Below are 20,307 nucleotides of genomic sequence, written 5' to 3' on the forward strand. Positions count from 1 at the left end.
AGTTGGGGGTCTGGGCAGCCTGATTTAGCCTGATTTGTGGTTGTGTTCCTCACTCAGAAATGTTGCAGCACCGGTTTGCCAAATGTGGAGTATAGGAATGCATAATGGAGGCTTCTCGGACCTTCTGTATCCCTTGTTGTGGCTGTTGTGTCTCGTTGCTTCTTGGTGAGCATCAGCTGCTCTTTGGATGCCCCTAAATTGTATAGTAGATGCCTTGACATGAGAAGGAAAAAAAACAACAAAATTCAATAAAACATCATCACGGTATGGACAGTCTGTTTCGTTATTTCTTTCCTTAACTGCTAGGTTCCTGTTTCACAAAATGGGGTCAGGCTTTTATTTCTACCTTCTCTGTTAACTTTAATGTAAAATACTGTGCAAGAAGAAAGGGAGAGGAAGGTAAAGGTCAACTCATTAGTTATGGTCTGGGAAGCAGTTGTGAGTAAAATAGTAAGGAAGAAGCTGCAATGAGCTTTGCTGGGTGGGACTGATGTCTGAGTAATTAGTATGGAAAAGCCTTGGTTGTTGCCTGCTGTTGTGGTGTACCAAGGGCTCCCTAGAACCATTCTATTCATTCTATTTCCCTTTTTATTCATTGAAACAAACCCACAATCATGCAAACACATAAAGACATATACAGAGTGACAAATTACACAAAACAGAAGGATGGTATTCCCCCACCAAAACAAACCAAACATTTTTTTCTTAATATTAAACACTAACTTAGAACAAAACTCAATCTAAAACCATTATCCTAATTAGTACAACCTCATAGAGCTCCCTATTAAACATATCGTATACATCTCTCTGTCTGTTTGTTTGTCTAGAGCAGGGGTCCCCAAACTAAGGCCCGGGGGCCGGATGCGGCCCTCCAAGGTCATTTACCTGGCCCCTGCCCTCATTTATAATATAATATTTTATATCAGTTTTAATAATATAATATATTATATATACATATGATATTTATAATATTATCATGTTATACAATGTAATACTAATAATAATACCATATAATAATATTAATTGCATGTTATATATTACATATAATATTACGGTATAGTGGTATAGTTCAATATAGTAATATATAATGCTAATATTGTGCTATGCTAATAATATAATATATTGTATGTACATACAGCTGCACTGAATCCCCTTCGGGGTGAGAAGGGCGGGATATAAATGTAGGAAATGAATAAATAAATAATTTTAGACTTAGGCTCGCCCAAAGTCTGAAATGACTTGAAAGCACACAACAACAACAATCCTAATTAACTTGACTATCTCATTGGCCAGAAGCAGGCCCACACTTCCCATTGAAATCCTGATAGGTTTATGTTGGTTAATATTGTTTTCATTTTTAAATATTTTAATGTTCTTTCATTGCTGTTGTTTTGCACTACAAATAAGACATGTGCAGTGTGCATAAGGATTTGTTCGTATTTCTTTTTCAAATGATAATTCGGCCCCTCAACAGTCTAAAGGATTGTGGACCGGCCCCCTACTTAAAAAGTTTGAGGACCCCTGGTCTAGAGAGAGCTTTGAATCCTGCAAACAACGGCATCGGACCAAACGTGACATGCACACCCATCATGACCGACTTTAGCTACCGGGCTGTGGCGCAGGCTGGTGAGCAGCCTGCTGCAATAAATCACTCTGACCATGAGGTCATGAGTTCGAGGCCAGCCCATGGCAGGGTGAGCACCCGTCAATTAAAAAATAAAAAATAGCCCCTGCTTGTTGCTGACCTAGCAACCTGAAAGATAGTTGCATCTATCGAATAGAAAATAAGGTACCACTTATAAAGTGGGGAGACAAATTTAACTAATTTACGACGTTGGAATGAGGAAGTGCCGTCACAGTGGATGATGAAGCAGCTGCTCCCCCCTGTGGCCAGAATCGAACATCCCCTCAGGAGAAGGTTAAATTGCCTCTGCGTCTGTCTCTGCCTCGGTTCTATGTGTATATGGGCATTGAATGGTTGCCCTATATGTATATAATGTGATCCGCCCTGAGTCCCCTTCGGGGTGAGAAGGGCGGAATATAAATACTGTAAATAAATATATATAAATAAATAAATACTGGTGTGGTTTGGGGGCAGTGACAGATGAGGATGGGAGTTATAGTTTACCCACATCCTTAGCACATTTTAATGGGACCATTCATTAATTTCAAAAATGACCAATGACTTTTTCTAATAAATAGTACTACAAATTACGTAACCTGAGCATCATCACATAGCTAAGTTAGTACAGTGATAAAAATGAATCTCTCAGCCTCACAATCTCTTCCAGTTGGTGTTGATTTTCTGATCCCTTAAACCAGTGTAGTCCAACCTTTAGTTACCTGAGGGCCAATCAAACTTTAGTATAAGAATGCAAGGGCCAGAGACATTCCAGAAAGAAAACAAATTACATAATTAATATTGAATTACATAATTAACATATTAATGTTTAATTATGTAATTATCATATTTTTCCCGTAAGAAGGGCAAGGGCCAACAAAAATGAATTGGTGGGCCACATGTGGCCCGCGGGTTGGACCACACTGCCTTAAAATATCCCTATGTGTTCATGCTTCTACTTTTAATAATGATTTCATTCTCTTTCCAATCTGTTGCTGAAAAGTGGTAGTCTAGTCTTGTTCAGCATTGCTTGCTGTCTCACAGGGATGGGGCAATTATGTGGCAGCCGATGTGATGAAGCCACTTGCTCTGCATGTGGAAGGTTTGCTCATATACACCCTGATGTCTGCACTTATGACACTCATTTTGTTGATGCACATATGCAATTCAAAAGCACAGAGAGAAGAGCAAGCTCATGCTGCCTGCTTGATAGTATCTTGTGTGCATGGTTATTGCCGCTCAGAGGACAACGGATGTGTCCCAGTCTTACGTGGCGATAAGTTGCTAGACTCCTTTCCTGCTTGCTTCACCAGGCGAGTCATATTTTGGTAGATTCTGCCTTTCATTACGTTAAACGGCCCTGTGTGACATAGCAATGGAGGCAAAAGGTGGCTGTAATCCACGTGGCAGGACCCTGGCTCCCTTGTGAGGTGGCCTTAACATGTTTACCATGAAGGGCAGCAGAAATGTGGGAACGGGACCTTTCCGGATGTGGCTTCTCAGCGGCGGACTATCCTCGCTTGTGAGGCCTGATTGGCTCCAATGTTGGTTTTACCTAACTTCGTATATACATTCATTATTTCAAGTTGTTTTAATTCAGGCCTGGACAAACTTCGGCCTTCCAGGTGTTTTGGACTTCAACTCCCACAATTCCTAGGTAGGCTGTTAGGAATTGCAGGAGTTGAAGTCCGAAATACCTGGAGGAGGGCCAATGTTTATTATTATTATTATTATTATTATTTTATTATGACACAGCAAACAAGATAGATATGATGGATTTCGTATCACAAAATCACTAGTCGAACACTTCCCAAGTGTCTAGGACTGTGTGATGTATTTTCGGATGATGCGTGCAGATCCCAGTCGGGTGGCCTTTTGCAGTTGGCAGATTGTAATTTTGTCAATGTCTATTGTTTCCAAATGCCGGCTGAGATCTTTTGGCACGGCACCCAGTGTGCCCATCACCACCGGGACCACCTGCACTGGTCTCTGCCAGAGTCTTTGAAGTTCAATCTTGAGGTCCTGATAGCGGCTGAGTTTTTCCTGTTGTTTTCGTCAATGCGACTGTCACCTGGGATGGCAACATCAATGATCCAAACCTTTTTCTTTTCCACAACTGTGATGTCTGGTGTGTTGTGTTCCAGAACTTTGTCAATCTGGATTCGGAAGTCCCACAGTATCTTTGCGTGCTCATTTTCCAATACTTTTGCAGGTTTGTGATCCCACCAGTTCTTTGCTGCTGGAAGGTGGTACTTGAGGCATAAGTTCCAATGGATCATTTGGGCCACATAGTTGTGCCTCTGTTTGTAGTCTGTCTGTGCAATTTTCTTACAGCAGCTGAGGATATGATCAATGGTCATATTATTATTATTATTATTATTATTATTATTATTATTATTATTATTAACTTTATTTTTATATCCCGCTCCCATCTCCCCAGAGGGGACTCAGGGTAGCTCACATGGGGACAAGCCCAGTTTCAGCATACAATAAAATACAGTATAATTAAACTAATGAAAAACAAGTAAAATAGTACAAACATACAAACCAGCATAAAACATCAACTTCAAAACATTACAACATTAGAGTCTGAACATAATATACAAACTGTAAGATAAAATGTTTGCCCATGCCTGCCTTAAGGGTCCCGGATTCAGTTTCAGTTTGTTTTTCTTCATCCAGTCCATGACCTCCTCCAGGCATTCATTCAGATGAGACACGCTATCCTTAGCTGAGGCTGATTATATATTTTGGTGTTCTGTCATTGCCCCACGTCACTGGATGATCTCTCCCAGTGGTTTCACCCAAATACTAAAAATAGTTGGGGATGGAATGGTCCCTTGTGGGATGCTACACAATAGCTCCCTTTTTGAGTAGTCGGTATCCCCAAGCATCATCATCTGTAACCAATTTGAAAGGTAAGATTGGATACCGTGTTTCCCCGAAAATAGGATAGTGTCTTATATTAATTTTTGCTCCCAAAGATGCGCCAGGTCTTATTTTCAGGGCAGTCTTATTTTTCCATGAAGAAAAATTCACATTTATTGTTGAACAAAAAAATGAACATCTATATATATAAAAGGGTAATGAAATTTCGGCCTAGGACAAAACAACAAAACTACACATCCCAGAAACACTAAACTTGGCAGCACAACCCCTCATCCATGCCTCTCCGTTCATACAACAAATAGCTCTAGCTACCCCAGAAAATGGCCAGGCTTTGAGACTGCAAGGCTATTCACTGCTATTCCACCTGGCCAACAAAGGATTCCCATAAGCCACAGCAATGCGTGGCCGGGCAAAGCTAGTTTATTATATACTGTGCAGTAGTTGTCATCACAAACCAGCATAACCAGACAAACTGAATCCTATCAATAATTTCTTATTACTTCCAACATTTCCATGTACAACACTCTATGGTACGTATATTTACTGATCCTGCATGCTCTGGTGTTCTGTTCGGTGGGCATGTTTCCAAACACAAACTTTGCTAGGTCTTACTTTCGGGGGAGGCCTTATATTTAGCAATTCAGCAAAACCTCTACTAGGTCTTATTTTCTGGGGATGTCTTATTTTAGGGGAAACAGTGTAATATCCTCTTCCAAGAGACATCTAGTACTCTGTGCCTTGTCTGGAGAAGATTGAAAGCTGTCGCCACTTTGGGTCCAGCCCTGGATCGTTGTTCTCCTTTCCAGATATTTTTCCCTCTCTTAAGAGGAGCATTGTCCATTGTTTGAGAATTGGACTCAGAGTTGGAAACATGTTTTTTGGTTTACGTGTTCTTCTCTGACTTTATTTTTTTTCTCTTGGACTTCCTTCTTGAAGTGTGATTTGGCAGGGAGAGCTCTTCTGAAATAACTTCCGGCTGAACGGTGACCCATGTGTGTTTGTGTGTGTTTACATATCATGTTTCAGTTTGGAAATGGGCAGCGTGTTCTCACTCTCCTTCCCTCTGGTATGTTCTCCTCGAGGGCTCTCTGTGGTTCCAGCACACGTTGACACAATGATTGGGCTCTGTGACAAAGCTGCAGTGTATTTGCACATTGCCTTGGCTGGAATTGTGACTCTTGGGTGGTTCATGGGAATCTGGTCTGGGTGAGAAGCATTTGAAGATGTATGAGGAACAAGTCTAATGCACTCGTCTAAGGACGTGTTAAGACAGATAAAATCCTGGTTTGGATTCCGACACAGCCATGAAGATCCTGGGCATCTTCCACAGATCTCCTTCCACCAAGTGCTTGGGACAGGGACAGCCATAGAAATGGAAGGCCATCCAGTCCAACTCCTTTCTGCCAGGCAGGAATACACAACCCAAGCCTTCCAAACAGATGGCCATCCAGCCTCTGCTTAAAAGCCTCCAGAAAAGTGGATTCCACTGGACTTTGAGGCAGCATATTCCTGTGCCAATCCATTCAGGAACGGCGTCCTCTTGTTGAGGTGGAATCTCTTCCCCTCCAACTTGAATCTAGTACTCCATACTATCCCGTGTCTAGGGTAGCAGAAAACAAGTTATGTTTCCTCCTCAATATGACATTTTTCTAAATATTTAACCATGGTGCTCTAAGCAAAACATCCCCAGCTCCTTAAACCCTTCCTCATAGGGATGCACAGTTTCCAGTCCTTCACTGGACACCTTCCATCTTGTCCATCTCCTCCTTGAATTTTGGTGCTTGGAACTGGACACAGGGTTATTGCAGGTGAGGTCTGACCATTGCAAAATAGGAGGTACTATGGCTTCTCTCGATTGCAACACTAGGCTCATTGATGCAACCTAGAATCACATTAGCTTTTTTAGCTGCCGCATCACACGCTTTGACTCCTGTTCAGCTTGTCCACTAAGCCTCCTAGGCTGCTTCCAAGCCAGGTGTCTCCCATCCTATATCTGTGCATTTTGTTTTGATTGCCAAAGTGTAGTACAGCAGAGTCTCACTTATCCAACATAAACGGGCCAGCAGAATGTTGAAGAAGTGTTGGATAATAAGGAGGGATTAAGGAAAAGCCTATTAAACATCAAATTACATTTGATGGTGCAACATCGCTGCCTTGCAGCGTTTTAATTTTTGTATACTTTTTATCATGTTTTAATTGTTATGTTTTATAGTATATTTGTTGCTGGCCCTCGTGGCAGAATGTATTTTTAGAAAAGTATTTTTTCGAGAAAACTACAAAGCCCATCTCTTTGAATTTTTGGCCCAATCAGCCCACGTGCCAGGGCATTAATCTACCCAAGTTTCGGACAGATTCGAACACCCGCTGATTTTTTGCGAATTGTTTTGTATTTTTTGAAAAGTATTTTTACGAGAAAACTACAAAGCCCATCTCCTTGAACTTTTGGCACAATCACCTCACTTGAGTCCCCTCGGGGAGAAGGGCGGGGTATAAATGCATGTAATAAATAAATAAATAAATACATTATGATTTTACAAATTAAGCACCAAAACATCATGTTTTACTACAAATTGACAGAAAAAGCAGTTCAATACATGGTAACATTATGTAGTAATGACTGTATTTACGAATTTAGCACCAAAACCTCACAATGTATTGAAAACATTGACTACAGTAACATTGGCTATTAAAAGGCCAACTGTGTTGGATAATACAGAATGTTGGATAAGTGGAGGCTGGATAAGCGAGACTCTACTGTATATGTGCATGACGTTGCTTTGCATCAACTCTGCAAATCCCAGTCCTATGCTGAGTGGGCTTTTGGGAGACCAGGGTTTGAAACCCATTGGATCATGGTGGGCAAGGCACACTCTCTCAGCCTCAGGATGGCATTGGCACATGTCCTTTGGAAGCCATCATGGCATCGAGGTTTGAATGCGAGGCAAGGAGTCTAGGCAAATAAGGATCTGAGACAGTGGCACTGTAGCTAATGCTTCTTAGTACTGCGTAGAACAGTGGTTCTCAACCTGTGGGTCCCCAGATGTTTTGGTCTTCAACTCCCAGAAATCCTAACACCTGGTAAACTGGCTGGGACTTCTAGAATTTGTAAGCCAAAACACCTGGGGAGGGACCCACAGGTTGGGGACCACTGTTCTTTGGGTGAGAGAGCAGTCTAGAAATAAAGTTTTATTATTTTATTATAAAAGAAGTAAATCCCTATTGCAGCTTTTTTGCCTTGATGGCCCTGTAATGAGACAATGCAAAATCATCATCATCACCATACCCAACTGTTCTCTCTTTAACGGAGCTGCAAAGCGCCTCACAACATTAAAAAACAATGCAGTTTAAAATCTACACTATATGAATATTAAAATAGAATTAAACATACAGATCAGTTAAAGGGTCTCAGGAGTTTTATTCACAGCAAAGAACAACAACTCCGTATAAATCCACCCTACAAAGATGGCTGTGCCAGTTTATTGATTTTGGCACTAACAGTCTAATTTACAATCAAAGCAATACACTTTCAGAGAATGAAGAAACTGAAAGGGAAACAGTGGGAGAGAAAAAAGAAGACATATAACTGAAAGGCAGCTGAGCTCTGGTCCCACCCGTTGCAATCTTAACTGGGATGAAAAGAGAAATCTCAAAACCATAGAATCATAGAATCGTAGAGTTGGAAGAGACCTCATGGGCCATCCAGCCTCTGCTTAAAAGCCTCCAAAGAAGGAGCCTCCACCACGTCCCGGGGGAGAGAGTTCCACTGTCGAACAGCCTTTCTCACAGTGAGGAAGTTCTTCCTGATGTTCAGACGGAATCTCCTTCCTTTCCTGTAGTTTGAAGCCCTTGTTCCCTTGCGTCCTAGTCTGCAGGGCAGCAGAAAACAAGCTTGCTCCCTCCTCCCTATGACTTCCCTTCACGTATTTGTACATGGCTATCATGTCTCCTCTCAGCCTTCTCTTCTGCAGGCTAAACATGCCCAGCTCTTTAAGCCGCTCCTCATAGGGCTTGTTCTCCAGACCTTTGATAATTTTAGTTGCCCTTCTCTGGACGCTTTCCAGCTTGTCAACATCTCCCTTCAACTGCGGTGCCCAGAATTGGACACAGTGTGATTCCAGGTGTGGTCTGACCAAGGCAGAATAGAAAGAGGGGGAGCATAACTTCCCTGGACCTAGACGCTATTCCCCTATTGATGCAGGACAAAATCCTGTTGGCTTTTTTAGCTGCCGCATCACATTGTAGGCTCATGTTTAACTTGTTGTCCACAAGGACTCCAAGGTCTTTTTCGCACACACTGCTGTCAAGCCAGGCATCGTCCCCCATTCTGTCTCTTTGATTTCCATTTTTTCTGCCGAAGTGAAGTATCTTGCATTTGTCCCTGTTGAACTTCATTTTGTGAGTTTCGGCCAATCATCTCTCTAGTCTGTCAAGATCGTTTTGAATTCTGCTCCTGTCTTCTGGAGTGTTAGCTATCCCTCCCAGTTTTGTGTCGTCTGCAAACTTGATGATCGTGCCTTCTAACCCTTCGTCTAAGTCGTTAAGAAAGATGTTGAACAGAACCGGGCCCAGGACGGAGCCCTGCGGCACTCCACTTGTCACTTCTTTCCATGATGAAGACGGCGCATTGGTGAGCACCCTTTGGGTTCGTTCGCTTAGCCAATTACTGATCCACCTAACCGTAGTCTTGTCTAGCCCACATTTTACTAGTTTGTTTGCCAGAAGGTCGTGGGGGACTTTGTCGAAGGCCTTACTGAAATCCAGGTACGCTACATCCACAGCATTCCCTGTATCGACCCAACTCGTAACTCTATCGAAAAAAGAGATCAGATTAGTCTGGCATGACTTGTTTTTGGTGTATTATTTTACCATCACATCTCTAGCTAAAGAATCCTAATAGCTATAACCACAGATTATGACATCATTCAATTTTTGTAGCTCAGAAAGTCCATAAAAGGTTTCCAAATACATTTACCCAAAGAAATTGGAATTTTCCAGAAGGGCTTTGGATTGGAGCACAGATGAGGGGATGCAGATGAGGGCATGGAAAATAGACTGAGGGTGACTGGAGATGATTCACAACCGAGATCAGAATGTCTGAATATAATAGTGGCAGATTTCATAGGATGTAGAAAATAAGTTGCAGATCTGATAGGTAGCAAGTTGGCAAGATTGCAATGGGGTGGCTGTCACCAAAACCGGCTCATGGTGCGTGGCATCCATTCCTCAGAGAACAATGGGGCGGGTGCTTGGGAAGGGAACATTTCTAGGCTGCTGTTCTTTCCTTTTCTCTGTCCAAGCAAAAGGACAGAGGTCTGGAGCGTCTCTCCAGGAAAGGCCCTCTGCGCGATCCCTGCCACCTTTCTGCCTCTTTCCCTGATGACCCTGATTCTAATTCCGTCTTTGAGCGGCCTTTAGCTAATTGGATGAGGCAGAGGAGGACTAATCTGGGTCAAGGCTTCCTCAGACCTTCTCTCTTTCTTCCCTTTTTGAAATTCCCAGGTGGAGAGCATGCATTTTGCTTGCTTCGGCTACTGGAGTCTTTAGAAAAGGAAGGAAGAAAAGAAGGAAGGAAAATAGATTTGTCATCAAGCACATAGGTTTTAAGCAACTCCCTCAGTGTGCTCCTGTATCTATCTCCAAGGCATTGCTAAACGGCCCGATCCTCCTCCTGTATGTGTTCATTTGAGACCCCTCTCATGGAGCAGTCGCCTCTCTTCATCTGACTATTAGAAGAGCTCTGCAGGATCAAACCAGATTCCCTATTGAACCCAGTGTCCTCTTTGCAGAATGGTCTGCCATCCTCCCCTATGGATGACAGCTGGCATTCAGAGCCATGTTCCACCTTCTGCTTATCACGAGATTATAGGATTCGCTGGAAAAGCTAAAAGGCAATGGGAGAAAAGGGAGTGACTGTGTGCATCTTTTTCTCTGCTTGGAAATTTTTTGTATGAAGCTCAGCTCCCCCCCCCCCCCCCTCCAATATATCTCCTTGTCTCCTGCATACTTGCTTGTTTAGATCTTCCTTTGGCAGCAGTGCTTGGGGTGGTCAGGGCAGGATGACTGGGCTTAAATGGAATGCGGGCGAAATGGGCACTTCCTCCTCTCTCCCTGAAACAGGCAGGAGGTCATCCTTTGACTCACCCAGTTGGTTTCTCCTTTGCAAAATCCTTTCTGACCGCCTTGTCTTCCTGGGGGTTGAGTTGGGATAGCCCTGGGAATGACTCAGTTGTCCGTTCAGGAAATGGCCGGGGGTCGTGCTTGGCAAACTTCACAACACTTAAAATCACACTCCAGTTTTTGCATTCTCCAGGTCAGTCGTAAGGCCGATCGGGGTATTGGGTGGCTACCTGTGCTTGACGGGGTCACACTCCCCCTGAAGGCGCAGGTCCGCAGTCTGGGGGTCCTCCTGGACTCATCGTTGTCACTTGATGCTCAGGTGTCGGCGGTGGCCAGGAGGGCCTTTGCACAGCTAAAACTAGTGCGCCAACTGCGACCGTACTTCGAGAAGTCTGACTTGGCCACGGTGGTCCACGCTCTGGTTACCTCAAGGATGGATTACTGTAATGCACTCTATGTGGGGCTGCCCTTGAAGACGGTCCGGAAATTGCAGTTGGTACAACGGTCGGCAGCCAGGTTACTAACTGGAGCTGCTTATAGGGAGAGGTCAACCCCCCTGTTTAGGCAGCTCCACTGGCTGCCGATTATATTCCGGGCCCAATTTAAGGTGCAGATTATCTATATATATAAAAGAGTGATGGCATCAGGGCAGCGGACAAAACAACAAAACTACAGGCCCCCCAAACTTGAAATTTGACAACACAACCCATCATCCACGCCTCTAGGTTGATACAACAAAAAGAAAAGAAAAATAAAGTCCTAATTAGAGGGAAAGGAATAATAGTTTTTATCCAATTGCTGCCAGTTAGAAGGCTAAGCTCTGCCCATTTGGTCTCCTAGCAACCTACTCAGCCCAGGGGACAGGCACAGTTAGGGCTCACTTAGGCTTCTTCCAGAGATTATAGATTTTAACTGGATTATATGGTAATGTAGACTCAAGGCCCTTCCACACAGCTATATAACCTATTTAGAATCTTATATTATCTACTTTGAACTGGATTATCTTGACTCCACACTGCCATATAATCCACTTCAGTGTACATACTAAACATAAAGACAACCATACAACAGACATTCAATACCACCACTACCTCAACAATTTTTCACCAACACCACCAGACAACGCCACAGCAACGCGTGGCCGGGCACAGCTAGTTACCTATAAAGCTCTAAACGGTTCGGGACCTGCCTATCTTCGTGACTGCGTCGTCCCCTATGAACCCACCCGGTCGCTGAGATCTTCCGGGGAGGCCCTCCTCTCTCTTCCGCCCTCCTCACAACTGCGTCTGGTGGGGACGAGAGAGAGGGCCTTCTCGGCCGTGGCCCCCATTCCGACTCTGGAACTCCCTCCCCAGGGAGATCAGGTTGGCTCCCTCTCTATCTTCCTTCAGGAAAGACTTGGATGTTTCGGCAGGCCTTTGGAGATACAGTCATTAATTAATCAGCCCCAGAGGGTTTTTAATAATCTATCCTGTATTTATTATGGTCTTGCCTTTTATGTGTTTTTAATGTAATTTTTGATCCTGTATTGTTGTTTTAATTGATATATTGCATTACTGTTTTATCTGTTTTATATTGTAATTGTATTATATTGCTTATATTTTCTCCTTGTGTTGTTTGGGCCCCTGCCCCATGTAAGCCGCCCCGAGTCCCTACGGGGAGATGGTGGCGGGGTATAAATAAAGTTTTTTTATTATTATTATTATTATTATTATTATTATTATTATTATTATTATTATTATTATTATCCCACATAAGCCCCGTCGATTAAACCTTACGGCATTTCATTCCCCCTACCCCTCGTTTTGCCCTTGTTCGCGTGTAGGACATTCAATATGGGAATCCTGTGTCCAGTTCTGGGCACCACATGGCAAAAAGAAGATGGACAAGATGGATGGTGTACAGAGAAGGGCGAACAAATGGTTCAACATTTGGAAACCAAACCTCTGAGAGAGTTGGGGATGTTTGGCTAGGAAAAGTCTGGAAGCCATGAATCCCTCTGAGGAGAGGATGAGGGAGCTAAGGATGTTTGGCTTAGAGAAGGGATGTCGGGTTATTTATTTATTTACAGTATTTATATTCCGCCTTTCTTTCTCACCCCGAAGGGGACTCAGGGCGGATCACATCACACATATAAGGCAAACATTCAATGCCTTAACATAGAACAAAGACAGAGACAAACACAGCTCCGAGCTGGCCTCGAACTCATGACCTCTTGGTCAGAGTGATTTGTTGCAGCTGACTGCTTTATCAGTCTGCGCCACAGCCCGGGCTAGCAATCTAGCAATCATGCATGCAATTTCAATGTGGGATGGTTTATGTAGTTAGTTTTGTTTGTTGCTTAGTAACCTGAAGCCAAAGCTGCATTCCAGAGTTGATGGCACCATTTTAGGAGTTTTGCATGTGATGTGGGAAATGGGGATATACTTCCTGGAGACATACAGGAAGTGACATATGCCTTTAGAATTTGGGGCATAAAAGAAGAGACTTCCTTTTGTTCTCTCTCTTCCTGCTCTTCTTCCTCGTTTTGATTCAGAGGATTCTGGGAACAGGCACACAATGGTTTCAGGCTGGCAGCTTGCTTATTTATTTAATATATATATATATATATATATATATATATATATATATATATATATATATATGGGGTTTTATAAATTACTTATTAATCGCCCTCCATCCAAGATGCTCTAGGCGATTTACAAGATAAAATTGTAGAGGATAAAAATACATACATATAAATATTGATAAAATTAACATAGATTAAAAGAAGGGTCTCAGGGCGGCTTACAACAGTGGCAACAATTAGATGCCACTTGAATGGCATTCCTAGAAGGAGTCAAGGTCGGACCTTCTTTTGCCAGGTGGGCATTCTAGTTGTGATAAGGCTAATAAGCTTGACAGAAAGAAAGCAATTTATCAGTATAGATGAGAAAGGGAGTTTTTTCCAGCAGAGCCAGAGACTGTTATTGAGAAAGAATAATGAGCAGACTTCCCACGGAAAGAGGCCTTGAGTTTACCATTAAGAAGAGCTGCTTTCTGTGAGAGATTCAGAGGTGGTAACTTTGCTCATTGAGAGAAAGATCCCTGCTTCATGCTTCAAGAATCCTGTTCCATGTTCCTGTAGACTTCCATGTCAATTTCTGCAGCCTTGTGCCTTGGGTCTTGTTGTATTGTATTGTTGTCGGGCATGGCCCCATGTAAGCCGCTCCGAGTCCCCCCGGGGAAATGGGGAGGGGTATAAAAATAAAATTATTATTATTATTATTATTATTATTATTATTATTATTATTATTCCAGTTTTGTCCTTGCTTTTGGGGATTTTTGGAAATCCAGTTATTGTTCATGCTCCAGTTAAGTTCCTGCCTTGTGTTCCAACATTGATCTCGTTCCCTGGACTAATCTGCGTTTAGTCCAGGGAACGATCTGCGTTCAAACTGCGATCTGCGTTCCAGTTTGATCCTGTGCCTTGGACTAATTTTGATACCTTGTTTGGACTAATTTTGATATCCTGTTTGGACTCTGGTTTTCTGTGTGACTTTTATAGACACTTGTTTCAAGAATCTCAAGTCACCAAGGTCACCACAACATCTACTATAGCCCGGGCTGTGGCGCAGGCAGGAGAGCAAGCCAGCTGCAATTAACTGCAATGAATCACTCTGACCAGGAGGTCATGAGTTCGAGGCCGCTCGGAGCCTATGTTTGTCTTGTCTTTGTTCTATGTTAAAAGGCATTGAGTGTTTGCCTATATGTGTAATGTGATCCGTCCTGAGTCCCCTTCGGGGTGAGAAAGAAGGGCGGAATATAAATGCTGTAAATAATATTTTGTATCTTGTGGACTTAAGCTTTATTTCATTGATCCTGAACTTTGATTTGCTACTGCTTGCATATAATCTTCAGTAAGCAGCTTGCTTTGCTTATATGCTGGGGCTCCAGTGTGGTTTTGAGGTGCCCAGGGGTGCAACACTCATCATGTGCTGCTCAGTATGGCTTCCCTTGACTCTCATCTAACATCATTCCCTATTTAAAATACAAACGCCACCCTGTCTTCCTTGCTATTTCCACCTTTGTTTTGCAAGTTCCAGTGAGTGCCAGGGACATACTTGAGTAACAGCTGGTGCTTTGTTTCTTAACGGGGGAGCGGTCTGTTTCACCATGCTTTCCTTGCAAATCTGCCAGGGTTTTTTTGCATACTGTCTCAAAAAAGACTCTGAATTGCCTTCTTGGGATCATCAAGTAATGTCATCAGGAGTTCTGTCGGGCCCTGTGGCAACAACGCTGACCTTCTCCCCATTACTTTTGACCCAAAGAAGAGTTATGTGAATGATACGTGCATATATATTAAGATTTTCCAGGGCCTCCAACCAAGCGCAAGTTTCATGCCGCCAATTCTGAGACTTGTAAAAGAAGCAGTTTCTGTAATTCTGTCTTTATGAAATTTTGGCATGGTATGCATAAGGAGCACCATTAAGCCTGGCTGTAAGCATTAAGCTTGAAACAGAGTTAACATAGGATTGCTGTGAGTTTTTTGGGCTGTATGGCCATGTTCCATACAGTGGTGTATATATACAATAGAGTCTCACTTATCCAATATAAACGGGCCAGCAGAATGTTGGATAAGCGAATATGCTGGATAATAAGGAGAGATTAAGGAAAAGCCTATTAAACATCAAATTAGGTTATGATTTTACAAATGAAGCACCAAAACATCATGTTATACAACAAATTTGACAGAAAAAGTAGTTCAATACGCAGTAATGCTATGTAATAATTACTGTATTTACGAATTTAGCACCAAAATATCATGATGTATTGAAAAAATTGACTATAAAAATGCATTGGATAATCCAGAATGTTGGATAAGCGAGTGAGACTCTACTGTATATATCTATGGAATGTCCAGGATGGGAGAAAGAACCCTTGTCTGTTTGAAGCAAGGGTGAGTGTTGCAGTTTTCAAGCTTGAATAGCATTGAGTAGCCTTGCAGTTGCAAAGTCAATCAGTGAAGGTATTTGCATGGAGGTAGCCTGGCTGTTGTTGCCTGGAGGCATCCTCTGTTTGGGAGGGGGTTCACTGTACTTTTTAGCCCCCACTCTCCAAGCTTTCTGTACACAATTGAAGACATTGAGGGTTTTTTTACAAGCCTTTGACTTAATTAGATTTTTTTGATGAAAATAATAATAATAATAATAACAACAACAACAACAACAACAACAACAACAACAAGAAGTTTATTTGTATCCCGCCTCCATCTCAGGGTCACAGAAATATCAGATACAAAACAATAACAATGTACAATACATCAATAAACAATAACATGCACCAGTAGTAGTATTTACACATTAACCAGAAAATTAAAAACACTTATTAAAAACATAGAATTAAAAACAGTGAGGCTGTAATAGTAGATTAGCAAAGTGCACATTATAAGTTGCGAATTCAAAACATAGATAAAGTGCTACAAGTTCGTTTGAGGTCAACATAATTGAGGACCTATAGATTATTTCATCAAGCACTTTCTAAGGCTGATATACTGCCGTTTTATAGTTGCAGCTATTACTGTATTCTACTGAGTGTAAACAAGGGGGTGTTGTGAAGTGTGATGCTTATGTTGGTTGTTACTGTTTTATGTCATTGTTTCTGCACTACTTGTATTTTGTGTCTTGCATCTTTGAGTGCTTTGTGAGCTGCCCCAAGTTCCTCTGGGAGATGGTGGTGTTGTCGACCGCGTTTTAGGGGATCGGGCCCTTAAGGAGAGACCCGACCCGGTCCTGAGGGAACGGACCTTGGCGAAGCCAAAAGGAGAATATAAGCCGCAATACAACCTGAAGCCTGAAATGAAGAAGGTCCGCCAAGGGTGAAGGAAAATCCGCCAAGGAGTCTTTATTGAGCAATTCAGCTGAAAAGGACGCTAATAGCGATCATTCAATCTACTAGCGTAACATATGTTTCAAATAAAGCCATATTTATACAATGTTTCGGTCTGACAGCCCTTTGAATTTTCCGCCCCGCTCCCCCGCCCATCTGATCGCGGATAGGCTGGGAGGTTGAACGAGGCGGGCTTTCGTTTCCCGCCTTGCTCTGCTGGCCCAATGGGGAGCCGCTTTTTGTCCCCACTCGGGCCAATCAGAGAGGAGGAGGCGGGAGCTATTGAAACAATGAAGTGACAGGACAGGAAATATCAGATTAATCCTGGCCCAGCCGATTTCTAAAGGAATTAATGGCACCCATCAAGGATGTCCGGGGTCCTGTCACGTTCACAGATGGTGTCAGGGGGAAGTAAAGAAGGGTGGTGATGAGCCATCATTGACGGGCTCCACAGGGGTGCCTTCCTGAGGCGTCCTGGCCTGGGATATGACAATGTTTGCCTTGGGGGCGAGTCACCTTTAGGAATTTGGTGACTCAAGCCCTATATTGTCCATGCGATCGGAATGAGATTGGATTAAACTGTGGCAGATTATCCTTTTGTTTTTGGGGAGGGAGGTCTGGGTCATAGGGCTAGGGTTCACATTGGGGTCATAATATTTCCCATTTGATTTCATGATTTGACAATTATATGGGATAGAATGAAAATTAAAATAAAGTTAGAACATAAACCCTGCTGGGAAAAATACATATTTTCCGGGGATCCCAAAGAGTACAAATACATATAGGCAGATAGATAGATTTCAAGGAAATAAAGGAGAATCCATAAAGGTGGGTGACATTGCATAAAGGGGAATCATGAATGATATAAACAATAGAAAGCATTTGATAAGAACGAAGTTTACAACATCTGGGGAACCCGATATAGAAGTGGAGTTCTAGCAGCATGATTTCACAATTCATGAAGTTAGCCCAACGATTAGAAGTTCATACAACAGTGAGTCATGAGAGTGTCCAAGTACATAGAATATGAAAATTCACAAATACATGAGGAAAAAGAGTTCATAAGGAATTCATAGAGATGGCATGGGGAAGGGGCACATGTGGGTTGTAGTCTTTGGAAGTATAAGATTTCATAAGTCCAGGCATAGGTCTGGGGAAGAGTGTTCTTCTCCTTCATAAAATTATGAAAGCATGAATGAAACGTGGAGGGCACCCGTCCGGGCACCCCCTGGCAGCTGTAGAGAGGGTAAGGGTTCTTGGAGAACTATGTTTCCCCAGCGAGAGAGCGATCCCCCCATCCCCAGTTCACGGAAAGGGGCTAGGGATCTCTTAAAACCATTCCACGGGCCGCAGGGAGAGGAAAGTCCGGGATAAGGCAGCAGTTTGGCTTGGAAGGAGCAGTCAGTCCCGTTTGACAGTCAGCTGTTGAGGTGCCGAAAACTGGACCGATTCCGGTTCCGCTGGTTGTCTTCGAGTCAGGAGCCTTAGAAAGGGTTAGGACTAAAAGAGGAGCATTCTAGGGGTAATTTTGATAGAGATATGAGCCAATTTATATCGTCCGCCATGTTAATCTATGGCGGAGAAACCTCAGCCGGAGTTAAAGGGACGGGAGAGAGAGAAATTGCATGCAAAGGAAGGAGTCAGAGAAAGATACAAAATAACCAGATAGAGAGTGTTATTGTTAAAATAAATGCTACTTTTATTGGGGGATTTTGTTACATAGTTCAGGGAAGGGGAAAGTGAAATAAAAAAAGATCTCTTAATAATAGTCTGCTGCGGTCCCGTTCCGTTCCTTTGGTGAGCGATCTGCGGAACTCTCCGCTGGGTTATTGAAAGCCGGGGTGACGGTCATCAGTGGCGAGGTATAAATAAAGATTATTATTTATTTATTATTGTTTGCTGTCTGGAATTCTCCTGTCACTGGGTGACTGTCCTGATTTTAGAGATTTTTTTTATTACTGGTAACCAGATTTTGTTCATTTTCATGATTTCCTCCTTTCTGTTGAAGTTGTCCACGTGCTTCTTGTGGATTTTGGTGGCTTCTCTGTGTAGTGTGACATGGTGATGGTTAGAGTGGTCCAGCATTTCTGAGTTCTCAAATAATATTCTGTGTCAAGTGCTTTGCCATAACTGACTTCTCTGATTGAACTAGTCTGCAGTGCCTTTCGTAGTCCCTTGATTCGTGTCTGGGCATTGCTGTTTTGGTGGTCCCTATGTAGACTTGTCCACAGCTGCATAGTACCGGGTTTCCTCGAAAATAAGACAGTGTCTTATATTAATTTTTGCTCCCAAAGATGCACTAGGTCTTATTTTCAGGGGATGTCTTAATTTTCCATGAAGAAGAATTCACATTTATTGTTGAACAAAATTTATTTATTTATTTATTTATTTGCAGCATTTATATTCCGCCCTTCTCACCCCGAAGGGGACTCAGGGCGGATCACATTACACATATTAGGCAAACATTCAATGCCTTTTAACATAGGACAAAGACAAACAACAACATAGCTCCGAGCGGGCCTCGAACTTATGACCTCCTGGTCAGTGATTCATCGCAGTTAATTGCACTGGCTTGCTCTCCCGTCTGCGCCACAGCCTCGTTCATATAAATGTTCATATATAATAAATGAACATTTATTATATACTGTACAGTGGTTGTCATCACAAACCAGCATGACCAGACAAACTGAATCCTATCAAGAATTTCTTGTTCTTACCATTATTTCCATGTACAACAATTCTATGGTGCATACATTTGCCGATCCTGCATGCTCTGGTGTTCTGTTTGGCGGACATGCTTCCAAAAAAACATTTGCTAGGTCTTACTTTCGGGGAGGCCTTATATTTAGCAATTCAGCAAAACCTCTACTAGGTCTTATTTTCTGGGGATGTCTTATTTTAGGGGAAACCTGCAGAGGTGAGAGGGTCCCTCTTGTCCTTTGCTGAATGTAGCATTCGTTGAATGTTCTTCTTGGGTCTGTAGATTGTTTGTAGGTTGTGTTTCTTCATCAGGAAGAAATGTGTTAATACAGTAGAGTCGCACTTATCCAACATAAACGGGCCGGCAGAATGTTGGATAAGCGAATATGTTGGATAATAAGGAGCGATTAAGCAAAAGCCTATTAACCATCAAATTAGATTATGATTTTACAAATTAAGCACCAAAACATTATGTTATACAACAAATTTGACAGAAAAAGTAGTTCAATATGCAGTAATGCTATGTAGTAATTACTGTATTTACGAATTTAGCACCAAAATATCACGATGTATTGAAAACTTTGACTACAAAAATGCGTTGGATAATCCAGAACATTGGATAAGCGAGTGTTGGATAAGTGAGACTCTACTGTATTTCAAGATTAAATATTAAATGCTACTGCTATGGTTCCCAGTGAAGTCAAAAGGGAACCGAACTGGGCGGAAGCCTGTGCACAACCCACCAGCCTTATTTTCCTCAAGGGATGGACGTGGAAAAGCAGGAAAGTGAAGGTTACAATGCTCTCGCCTCTTCATCTAGCATTGTTGCTTTTCATCCGCTCAAATGTTTGAGAATGCACTTTGCAGAGATTGGGTCACTTGTCAGCCAGCCAGAAGATGGGGGACTGGGAGCTGCAGTTACTTTGAGACAGGGGTCCCGAAACTAAGGCCCGGGGGCCGGATGCGGCCCTCCAAGGTCATTTACCTGGCCCCCGTCCTCAGTTTTATAATATAATATTTTTATATCAGTTTTAATAATATAATATATTGTATATACATATAATATTGATAATAATCTTATGTTATACAATATAATACTAATAGTAATACCA

The 20,307-nt window shown here is 42.5% G+C and overlaps 1 protein-coding gene across 2 annotated transcripts in view; it reads left to right on the forward strand.

The window, feature by feature from the left end:
• Nucleotides 1–20,307, forward strand: part of asxl2 (ASXL transcriptional regulator 2) — a 93,125-nt gene that overhangs the window by 11,604 nt on the left and 61,214 nt on the right. The window lies entirely within an intron of this gene.

This window comes from Anolis carolinensis, chromosome 1 (genome assembly GCF_035594765.1).
Source record: "Anolis carolinensis isolate JA03-04 chromosome 1, rAnoCar3.1.pri, whole genome shotgun sequence".
NCBI classification, from domain to species: Eukaryota; Metazoa; Chordata; class Lepidosauria; order Squamata; family Dactyloidae; genus Anolis; species Anolis carolinensis.